This window comes from Pleurodeles waltl, chromosome 1_1 (assembly GCF_031143425.1).
Source record: "Pleurodeles waltl isolate 20211129_DDA chromosome 1_1, aPleWal1.hap1.20221129, whole genome shotgun sequence".
Lineage (NCBI taxonomy): Eukaryota > Metazoa > Chordata > Amphibia > Caudata > Salamandridae > Pleurodeles > Pleurodeles waltl.
In genome coordinates this window covers 957,829,409-957,841,546 of record NC_090436.1, presented here as the reverse complement: position 1 = coordinate 957,841,546, position 12,138 = coordinate 957,829,409, and the positions used below count along the sequence as shown (strand labels likewise).

Sequence of the window (12,138 nt, the reverse complement as noted above, 5' to 3'; positions counted from 1 at the left end):
GACTTTACCAGTAAAGAGGGTTTATCAATATCATTCCAGTGATATAAAACATAAAATAGTTACTCCTTCTCAATCAGGAATTACAACTTAAAAGTGTAACAAGGAATTCCCAATGTTAACCTATGAGAGGGGTAGGCCTCACAGTAGTGGTAAATGACTTAGGGAGCTTTTCACTATCAGGACACATAAAACTTAAAAGTACATTTCCTACCTTTTAGTTACATAGCACCCTGCCCTAAGGACTACCTAGGGCCTATGTTACGTGTAACTTATGTGTAATAAAAGTGGAGTTTAAGTCTTGTCAAATGATTTTAAATGCCAAGTGGAAGTGGCAGTAAACTGCACACAAAGGCACTGCCGTGGCAGACCTGAGACATGTTTAAAGGACTGCTTGAGTGAGTGGAACAAGCAGTGCTGTAGGTCCACTAGTGCAACAAAAGCAAAACGAACAGATGATGGATGGAATGCTGAACATTGCAAACATTCACCCAAAGGCATAGATCTGGGTTTAATCCATCATTTATTTGCCCGCCAGGCCACACCTGTTTGGACCCAGCCATTTGCAAATTACTCTTGGCCCTTCTCTCCATGGGAACAGTCCAGCACAAACTGCCAGGTCAGGCCCTCTCTGTACCAGAATCAAGGATCCTGGGCCAGGTTATGGGATATCACCCCTCATCAGCCAGGCTAACTTGAATCCAGTGGCATAGTGTGCATGGGACCCACACCTGGACATACCCTTCCCACCGAGGGCAACAAAAGCTAAAAGAACAGATGTTGGACGAATACTGAACAATGCACACATTCTCCCCCAGTCACAGATTTGGGTTTAATCCATGTTTTTTTGCCCACCATGCCACCCAAGTTTGGACCCAGCCATATGTAAATCAGTTTTGATCTTGCTCCCCATGGGAACAGTCCAGTGCAAACTGCCAGGCCAGGTACTCCCTGGACTGGAAACAAGCATCCTGGGACTGGTCTAGGGGTATCACCCCTCATCAGCCAGGCTATCTTGAATCCAATGGTACAGTGAGCACGGGGCCCACGTCTGGGCATACCCGCCCACTTGGGGCAACAAAAGCAAATGGGACAGATGATAAACAGAATACTGAACAATGCAAACATTCACCCCCAGTCACAGATCTGGGATTAATTCATCATTTCTTTGCCCGTCATGCCACCCCAATTTGGACCCAGCCATATGCAAATCTGTCTTGATCCTGCTCCCAATGGGAACAGTGCAGCCGGAACTGTCAGACCAGGCCCTCCCTGGACTGGAAACAATCATACTGGGACGTTTTCTTCCAAGATAAAAGAGTTCATTGCCACTTCAAATTTTCCTTTTTTAACTCCAAGAGCCAGTTTTCCAACAAACACTTACATGAGGAGAGCCCTGCTTGAGAAAGTCTTTTAACTAGGCTGGCAACATAGATGATACCAATGTTTGATCTAGATCAAATTGCGCTAATGCATATTTGAAAATTCCTAGAAAACAGAATTTTTTCTCCTTTCAGTTTAGAGATCTTCTTGCTCATAGAATGTCTTAGGGAGTTAAAGTCACTTTTCAAAAGGCAATGGACCCATTGCACCACTCCCACCAAACCTTGGACAAATTAGATTTTTAACCCAAACTGTAGCCTTAATGCTGCACTAGCTGCTAAAGTAATGAAAGCTGATAACATCCTTAGTATTTCCCTGTACGGTTAATCTGAAAAACACCAATTTGCACATCAATTAACTCAATTAATAGAGCAAATGGGATTTTGGACTGAGACACAGAAAAAAGATGGGAAAAGTGTCTCCGTTACACAGCATTGTAAAATGCAGTCAGCCCCTTGGCCTAAGACTGTGCCTTATTAATGCTAATAGATATGTGTTCTGAGTCATTTAATGTGCTACACATAATTACCCTTAGAATATATAAGATTTAACTAGTTCCAATTTTTTAATGCCAAGGTGCCAATAATAGTTGGGATGGTTATGCAGTCATTTACACTGGAAGCATAACACTTTAATGTAGGAAGAACTGATTTTCAAAATGTGTGATTTAGCATACTGCTGTAAAGCAGCATTATAATTATTTAAACCTTTGGGGGTTAAATCAAGGATTAGAATGCCGCCTCCATATAACAGGCACGTCACCGGGCGGCCGCCAATATTTGGGAGGTAACTCCCCCCTTTACATAAGAAACTAGGTAGGTCAAGTATATAAAGAGAAAATAACAACTATGCAGCAGACACCCCTGCTTCAGGCCATTTTTTGTGGGAATAAGCACAGATAGTCCCAGATCCCAGCCTAAAAGTAACTAACACCAGGCAGTGGAATGTAGGGCAACAATTCGATGGAATAGTTTTCCAGGCATTCCGAGTTTAGGCATTTTTTCCACACGGTAAACTTTATCAAATGCTGTGGAAAAGACAAGGAAGGCGGCATATACTGAGGAGCCTCTGGTAGACACATTTGTCAGTAAAAAGTTGCATTGCTGCAATATTACCTAAAGTACCATGAATTTTATGAAGCCTCTTTTTTAAAGCAGAATAATGATATTATCCTCAACCCAGGTGTTACGTTGCTGAAATAAGCACCTAGTTAAAACCTTGCCCACAGCATCTAACAGTGTGACTTGTTGGTAGTAAATAGGCAAATTATGGTCACCCATTTCATACAACGGGGCAATGACACTTCCGGTCCAAGATGGATGCACTATAGAGTTAGTGTAACAGTATTCAAAGACCGGGGCTAGTATCATTACCCAAAGTTTGGCTTCCCTTTTTATGACCGAGAGTGGGACTTCTCCTTGGCCCATTACACCAGAAGTATGCATCACACGGATTGAAGTCTTGATCTCGTCTGTACAGAGAGGTTCATAACTATCGATAACCAAATTAGAATCTGCACGGAGATCTACAGTACAGAATTCAACTCCTGGATTAACCAGATATCATTCCATGATAAAGCTGCCCCATATAGCCTCACTGATGGGAGAGGGGTGAGATCTCACTCTTGACCCTCAGCAGTCCGCAATAATTTCCCAAAATGTTCTCTTATTCTTCCTGAATGCGGCTTCTCTTAAATCATTCTATTTACAATCCAGATTCTGTTTTTTAAACCAATCTTTAACCAACTTCTTATCCTCTTCAGTAAGGTATCAGTCTTTTTCCTTTGAGAAAGACATAAATTGAATTTTGGTCAATCTATTTATTTCTTTGTTCACAAAGAGGAGAGGAAAGCATCAAGGTTTATGGGATGACCTAAAATGGTTCTGATAATTTCTACTAATAATCTGCATCATACATTGACAAAAGAAGTGACATACATCAGCTTTCTAGAAGACTGTGTCATTTACTGCCTTTTCTGCCTTTTCCAATAGTCTTTTCATGTTACAAATCCTAACAGGAGGGTCCAATCATTCTACCAGAGTTATTATTAAATTTGAAATTACCCCATCAAATTTCCGCAGCCCCACTGATGACATACTACCCTCTAGAGAAAAAAACTAAAGTTCTATGATCACTAAGCTGACTGTCCAAAATTTCAAATCAGATATAAGCTTAAATGCAGAATAAGAGGCAAAAAGATAATCAATTATGCAATAGCCCAACAGATATTTTTGTGAGTAAATTGAGCAGCAGCTTCATGGACAAATATACCATTGAAAATCACACAGTCATTCTTTCTTAGTAAGCCAAGGAGCAATTGTCCTTATCTGTTTTAACTTTTGATGGGAAGTGGATTGAGGGAATATGTAACACTTCTTCTCTTTCAACATGAGAAAACAAGCTGAGAGCATGGTTAGAGACATTACAATTTAAATCTCCAACGAAGACAACCTGGATTTCACCACTCTGAACCGTAACCTTGTTTAGAAGAGTGAAAAGTTGTATTAGTAGTTCATTATGATGTGAATCTGATGTAATCTAGGCATTTACAACTAAATTGGCATCTCCCATGCTCTCGCCCATGACTAGGGTAATTTGTACAGCTTGGAAAAGATTGGAAATATCCATAAAAGTATTATAATTCAATTTTAAATTATTATTTAAAAGAATAGCTTTCTCTCCCTTTGCATGCCCTTTCTTAGATTTGGTGCCATTAATGCTTAAGACACAATATCCATCTAGAACAAGGTCAGGGTGGCACCTGGTTTCTTGGATGCCATCAACCTATTTGAAAATTCCAGTTTCTCAGGTATATTCATTAGACCTGATTCATTCCAGAAAAACACTGTTAGGCTATTATTAACTATAAGATTTAAACATTGGCAGCCAGCCATTCCGATTTATATAGATCACTTTTAATTATTGAAAGATGAAGCCTGGTCCCCCAGTACCATCATTAACCACACATTTCCCACCATTCACTACTGAGATCTGCAGAAGCTTTGGATTTTCACCCGAAATCCTGTTTGAAGTCAAGGGATTGCACTCAAAGGGAAGGCAACTCATGTTTTCATATTGTTGTTTATAGTTTTTATTTTCCAAAAGTAATGGAAGTACATGAATCCCTCTGCATTGAAGGGAGTAACTATTTTACAGAACCAGATTTGCAAATATTTTGCATTGAAACAGAACCCTTCCTATACTCACCTAAGGATAATTCTGTAGGGAAACAAGGTAAATCGATACTTTGAATCATCTTCAAATCCTCGATATCCAATAAAGCATGACATTAAAAATTAACAATTGAAAATTAGATCTTTATTAAATAAATCTGTAAAATCCAAAGAAGAAGTAATTGTGGACAGAGAGGAGAGGGAAGCATCATTTCCACCTGCCCATGTAATATTTCTATTATCTATTGGATCAGCACAAAAAGGTTCAGCAGCTGGATCAAGTTTAAATACCAATGGATTAGAGGGATGGAGGAATATAAGCAGCCACAAGTACACCCTCTGCTCTTCCAGCTACGGGATCAATGGTAGACAGATCATTCTTTGAGGGGTTAACATCATTAACCAGTAGGTCATTTCTGTTGCCATGAACAGTTTTCACAATTTTCTTGAAAATGACGTTTTTTGGACCTTTTTATTATTATTTATTTATTCTCTTTCCACAGATATCATTTTCTTTTATTTTTGGCCTTGTCTTTGGGCTGAATGTACACAGGAATACCAGCCAAGCTCACTTTGGCAAATTCTCTAAACCTAAAAATGGGAAAAGCATCAGTCCTTGAGCAAGGGACCTTCTCCAGAAAGCAGAGGGCTGCTGGTTTTGGAGAACCAAGGTTAAAAAGATTTCTAAAGAGTAAATAGGACTTTCTTCATTCTACTGCTTATTAATGATCACAGAAAACAACTTCTCAATTTGGGGATTACCTGCTTGGGTCTCCCATTCTTTATGCATGCACATTGCCTGCAAGGAATGGAGGGAATCATCTGCTCCCAGACACAATAATTTACTACTGGTAGCCCACAGTCGTTAAACCAAAACATTTCCTGAGGAGTGTGGTAGAGAGCCTCTGCAGTTAACTTGGGTAAATTGCTTACTTCGCACTTATTGATTGCCAATTTCATAACCTTTAGTCCCACCAGAGCTTTCAATATCGTAATTAAGATATCTTGAATGTTGCTCAAGCAATTTGCTGTTTTTTTTTATAGTAGGGCAAAGATGAACAATAAGATTCTTTCCAAACACTTAGGAGATTCAGAAACTTGAAAATTTTGACCCGGAATGCATCAACTTGAACATATTGATTCAAGAGTAACTCCAAATCAGGGGGGGAGGGGAGCAGACATCTCTGAGGCAGCAGATGATAGTTCCATGGGTGTACTGCTATAAAACTTCAATCCTATTTTCTGTGGTTGGCCTGGAGGGGTTGTAGGGAGGTTTATTTCATTTGACAAGTGATTTCTCAAATCAGCGTCAACATCAAGTAAAGTAAAATCCTCATTATGATGTTTGAATCCTCCCCAGACTCTAAATTAGTAGAACTCATAAGAACTGGAGGCAGGGAAGACATAGAAGCAGACTTTGTAATGCCTTTCAACTCTGTGCAAAGAGAGGTTACTCAGGACTTTGGATTAAGGTCACCAAGTTCTGCATCCTCTTTTTGAAAAAAGTAGAAAATAGGGTTCAAACTCTTCATTAAATTTAAATATACAGCCTTATTCCTGAGAGGATTAAAGTTGGTCTTTTTAAAAGCCCTTAAGTGAATCAATCTACCTGCTTGGAGCTTCCATACTATCATGTTACCTTTACCTCCTTAATTGCTCAGAAGGGGTCAAAAGACCAAAGTAACCTGAGCTTTAAACAAGGCTTCTAGGTCCAAAGGCTTCCTTAACAGTGGACAGCTGGCAAGATCTGGCTGTAGAGTGGCTGGTCAGCAAATCATAAACTTATCTTAAATTCAGCCCAAGCTCCTGATGCTGTTTTTCCACAACAGCAATAGCAGCTGGGGCAGAATTGGTAGGGGCTTCAACGGACCTGAGTGGTCACCAGAAGTCACAAGCAATATTCTCAAACAGGCCCGGCAGTGGTTCTCAGGCCACAGCATGGGCTAACGCATCCTTGCCCCGACGATCGCTGGTGCTGTTGTCTATTAAATATGGGCAGAGGCAAGCATTTAGCCCCTGATTTAAGAGGGCCTAGCACCTCCTTGTGCCACATCACCATCATTTTTTTATGCTAATGTGGCCCAACAAGGCCAAATTTACCACGCCATATTTACAAATGCCCGCCATGCATGCATTGCGCCACTTTGTAACTCATTTCATCACAATATGCCTGTGCCATGCATAATGTATCAAGGGGGCATTCCCCCGGTACGGTGGCTGAAAAAATGGAGCAACAAAATCGAAAAGATTTCCTTGCACCATTTTTTTGGCATTTTTAACACCTGATCAGAGCAAAATTTGGCTCTAACCCTGCACAGTACATCAATAGCGTAAAAAATTCTGACGCTATTGTCCCCTACCCCGTGCCATAACGTGGCGTATTTTAAATACGGTGCACACATGTGGTGGTAGTTGGGTGCTAAGAGGTGCAAGGAATGTGGTACTGCACTGAGTGCAGCACCACTTTTCCTAAATCTGCCCCTTAGTGGGCCGGCTTCTCTGCATAAACAAACCACACCGGTCTAACACTGGCCACCCCATTCACCCCAGGGAGCCTAGCGCATAGTGCACTTCCTGCCTGTACTTCTACGGCTAACCAACAGCCACCAGCCTTTGGGATATTTGTCCCACTCCAAGGATTCCGCAGGCTCCAGGTGACCATAGTGCGTGGTTTAAGGCCCAGCTGCAGTTCTTGGTGGCAGTCCGCTACAGCACTGCACCTTGGGTTCCCTCAGTGTCGGCATCTCAATTTGCAGCTCCTGCCACTTTGCTGCTGCTGCCCTGCTTGTGGCACGTGGTGCACAACACACAGTTTTCAAGCTTTCGACTTATAGCGGCTTGCAGGTTGCAGTTTGGATCACTCAGTGCTGGGTAGCTCATCTGCTATCACTGCTGCTACCTCACTTGTGGCACATGGGCTGTGGCACACAAATTGTATAGCTTTCAGCTTGTATCGGCTTCCGGATTGTGCCCTGCTGACTATCTAATCTGTTCATCTGTTTGTCATCTGCATTTCACGTCACCACTCCAGCTCTTCTGTTATTGGAACCAAGACAGTTTTAAATTTACCATTAAAAAATGTTATCATAACAAGGATATAACATCTATGCATGCCCTAAAAAAGAAAATACTGGCTGCTGATCAGGAAAGTAGGCCCATGACCAGGGCTGAAGTGAAGTAAAAACCTCTAACAGAATTTCACTGATTTGTAGCTATGTGCCGGGGGCAGCAAAAAAAGCATCTTCATTAACTAATTGAGCAAAGTAATCCCTAGCAAGCAGTGATGATAAGGATGCCATGAGCCTCAATGTAATCAAGGAAATTGGTTTCCGGTTGCCTAGTTAGGTAGTGAAAATGAACCACTTATTGGGGTAAAGTGAGGACCCCACACCCCTATGCCCAGTGCCACTGCACCTGCAGCTCAATTAATAGCTACACCCCTGCTGGCAGGTCTGTCCCACAAAGGTAGAATTATCCTTATGCAGTAAGGAGAGGAAGAGAATAGGATAACATGAGCTGGAATGAAAGCAACAGGAGTGATGAGTATGTGCGAGGCGCACTAATTACAAAAAATAATTGGCACAGAGTAGCCTTAAGTGAGTTTCACACCAATGGGAAATCCTGCAATAATAAATCAGTTGATGTGAAATGATTACATTCTCAAGCAATACATTAAGCTGGTAAGCAGTTCGCCTCAAAAAAAGCTTTTCTCCTCATCAGACCTTGATGCAGCAGAGACAACTCCCATATCAACACAAAAGGTGTGTTTAATGATAGGCTAGCTAGAAGGCAAATAATGGTGGAAGTGCACACATAACCTGTGATCTTGGTTTGAAAAGGTCTGTCTCACAGGAAATCCAGAAGGCAAGCAGTCACAGTTCTGGAAAATGGAGAGAATATGTGAGATTATTCTCTAAAGTCTCTAGAACAAAGCAAAAAAAGAATCCCAAGTAAGCATTAACAATGCCAATAGGTCTGGCTTATGAATGCACTGTCAAGAAAGACCTAAAGCTCCATGCAGGTTAATGACTTCCTTTTTCCCATCTGTGCTCCTACCAGAGAACAACACCATACATTATCCAGTTATCTACAATACTTGAATAGCATTACAATGTCATGTGTGTGCCCCTAAAACGTCAATCTCAGGCAGCTTGCTCAATTAACAAAATGATCTCAGCTGTGTGTAGGGAAAGCATTTTTTTGTGGAAGCACACAACTACTGTTCAATCAAACAAGTACTCCTGGCTTCCAACATGTGGACAGAGCCAAAGCCCTTCTCTTGTGATGCCCACATAATTGTCTGGCAACAGCTGCAGTCAAGCCAGACCATAATAAAACTAGTTGATGATCTTTAAGCCTGATCTCGTGGGACTGCTGCAGGTTCCTGCGGATGCTTGCAGCTGTTCCTAGTATAACCAAAACTATCCATCTTGACAGCATTTACTTGAAAATGGTTATTCCCTGCTCTTGACATTAGGTAACTATTCAGTACGTCTGTGGTCGCAAAGCATTGCTACATGCTCTTGAGATTTATAAGGAGAGGGGACATGCATTCACTGCCCTCTTTCCCTTTGCAACTTACTATAGTTTCCAGTGTGTGCACTGTGATTCACATGACCTTTTGAGATAGTCAAAACCTCTCTGTACATTACATATTTTAATTTTGCAATTTCTAAAGAAGTTGCGGTGCAAATGCATTGTCAACTCATAGATATGGCTCAGAATGTTCTCTCATTTGTCAGCGATAGAAGGTTTTTTGTCAAGTCTGTCAGTTTGTTGACTGACCATTCGTATTTGCTGTCCACACAAGCTGTTGCAGATGTGCACTAGATAAAAAATAAAATAACTCAATTACTCGTTTGCGTGAATTTCTCTGTGTGGGGTGAGTTTTGGTGGGTTATATGGTGTAATGTTGATTTTAATGAACATACCCTCCCAGTATGTTACAATGCGTATTTCACTATTCCACCTTCTATGTGAATTTTAAAGTGCAAGTTTACAATTTACTCTTTTGCAGTTTGTGCTGCAGCAAATGCATGTGTGCAAATAAGTCATATAGAGGATGTGCATAGTCCTTTTAAGGCCAGTGAGAACTCCTTTATCCCCTTTGCAGTTACCCTCAATTGCCTTTCACATTCTTGTTTGGAATTATGACAGTGCACGGTTTATTGTTAAAGTAAGTTCCATGTTGAAAGTTATTATCAGACTAGCTGGCCACCGTAGAGTGACATAGCTTGATGACTGTGCTAAAGGTAAGGAAAGATTGGAGTGGGCGCATTCTGGCCTGAGCAGCCCTCTCCCACAACAACTGAGCATTAGAAATACTGTTCAGGGCATAGTCGATCTTTTTCATAGTGTGTTTATGACTCATGGCATGTTTGATATATTATGTTTGCTTCACAAAAGGTGTTGCCATATGCTCTTTGACCCCCAGGTCACAACGCACGCTTGACCTCTTGCTCCACCTGTAGCCATTCAATGGCAACCTATTTACCAATGAGGGACTGAGGAAAGAGTCTGTGTGGAAACTACAGAAAGTCTTGAAGCCTTGCTGGAGTTCTGTTTTTGTGGCTGCCTTAATGACACCTGAGACCAGAGGCACCACGGGCAGTGCCTGCGGTACAAGAGGGAAAGTACCGGGAGGCAATTGATATTCAGGACGCAGAAATAGTTGCTGGGGTGAAAAGGGTGAGTGAAATAATAGAGCAGAAATTGGTATCGTTAGGGGCAACATCGCACAACATCCCTTCTATTATGGGGGCACGCCACGGGCAGAAGAGTTTATTGTCAGATGTGCCGATAAAAGGAAACCAATGTCTATGGAGAAGGTGAGGTACAGCCAATTACAAAATGGAAAGCCTTCTGAGGAATCAAATTGTGTGGCTGATTCATAGACAAGGAATGTATATTTCAAATGAGCTCATGGATCACAATAAATAAGTCAAGCTGCGCGCATGATATACAGACATAACATTCCTTAATGATCTGATATACAGTCATACAATTGCAAATATGTACAAAATTGTACTTTGTAAATTAATTTACAGCCACTCCCAAAACAGCTTAAGACTAGTTCTTACACTGCATTTCTTCTACTGCAAGTGATTATCAGAGGGGATAATCAACAAATAAATAATTACTTTTTATGGTATTCTGTGAGCTTCCATGTAACAAAGTACATCTCTACAGGCTGTAATTCACTGTTATAACAATTTTTACTTAAAAGTCTATTAGCTTTAACGTGATTTTCACGAAAAATAGGTCAAGGCAACTGCCTTCATTACATTTAATGATAAATACTTCATATCTATTTATCTGACATACCCTTTCCCAAAGAACCAATCAAGACTATAACATTGCTCATTGGCTTCTCTCCATAATCAAATCGAATCTACTGTGGGGCATATACTTGCCTACAAGGCAATCATCAGGTACACTGCTATACAATTACAAATATGAACATAGTCACTGCTGGAAAAACAATATACACACCATCTTATGAGATCTTAGCAATGATTCTCACAGCTTCTATTGATGTGCTTGTCATTGTGAGAAGCCAAAACTAAAACAAATGTCTACTATTTTAATCTGTGTAACAAAATCCATATCTAAACGATTGAACATAATACAATAACAATCCGCCATTAAAGACATTTTGGTTTTAAAATATGGTTTTCACAATACATTTGGCAAAACTACTGCCTTTGTTACACATTTTCACAATAAATAGATCAGACATATGGCATCTGAATTAATGTACGTCAGTGAACCATTTAGTCATATAGCATTGGTCAGTGGTTTGTCACCATAACCAACTCAGACATACAGAGTTGATCATAGACGTTTATAAAAGACAAAACTAGCACTTTTTTGATGGAAGCACACACCTTTTGCCCAACCAAAAGCGTGTAGAGAGGACGACCAACTTACTGGGGAAATCTAGGCCACTCTCTCAGTGCTGCTTCTTGATCTTAAGGCACTTATTCTAAAGATCACAAATGATCTAGCGGCAGCTACGCTTTCAAACCAGGCCACAAAATGGCCGCATTGCTGTTTTATGGTTGGCACATGGTCTGGTATTGCTTGAAGCACTGTGAATGTGTGTAAATAAAGGTGCAGCAATATTGGGAGGTAATTGCACAACTGATGTAGTTGTTCTAAAAAAAGTCTTTATTGTGACAAGTTATATTCCTAACTTTTAGTTAGGTAATTCACTACTGAATTAAATAACGTGGGATTTGGGAAGCGAGAATGATGACATATGATTCATTAGTAATTGAGATTTGTTTTATGATCGGCAACCTTTATGTTCCCAGTACTTTGTTCGGTTCCTTTCATTGAAAGTCGCACTGAGATGACAGAATGACATCAAGACTTGCCTGTCTTCCAGCCACAGCACTACTCAGCAAAAAATGTGCCAAATGCTGCGAGAGCTCGTGGATGGTTTCTAATGCTTGCTATGGAAACCTGCATATGAACACCTGCATCAAAATTTTTCAAAAGGTCACTTACTCCCTAGTGCCTATATTTAAAAGCCTGGATCAAAAAACTCTGGACACTTGCAGACCTCCACGCTTCTCACTTG

At 40.7% G+C, this 12,138-nt stretch overlaps 1 protein-coding gene across 1 annotated transcript in view; it reads left to right on the top strand.

Annotated features, from left to right (window-relative positions):
- BANK1 (B cell scaffold protein with ankyrin repeats 1) overlaps window positions 1–12,138 on the top strand; it is a 2,047,355-nt gene that overhangs the window by 814,358 nt on the left and 1,220,859 nt on the right. The gene's annotated exons all lie outside the window — the stretch shown is intronic.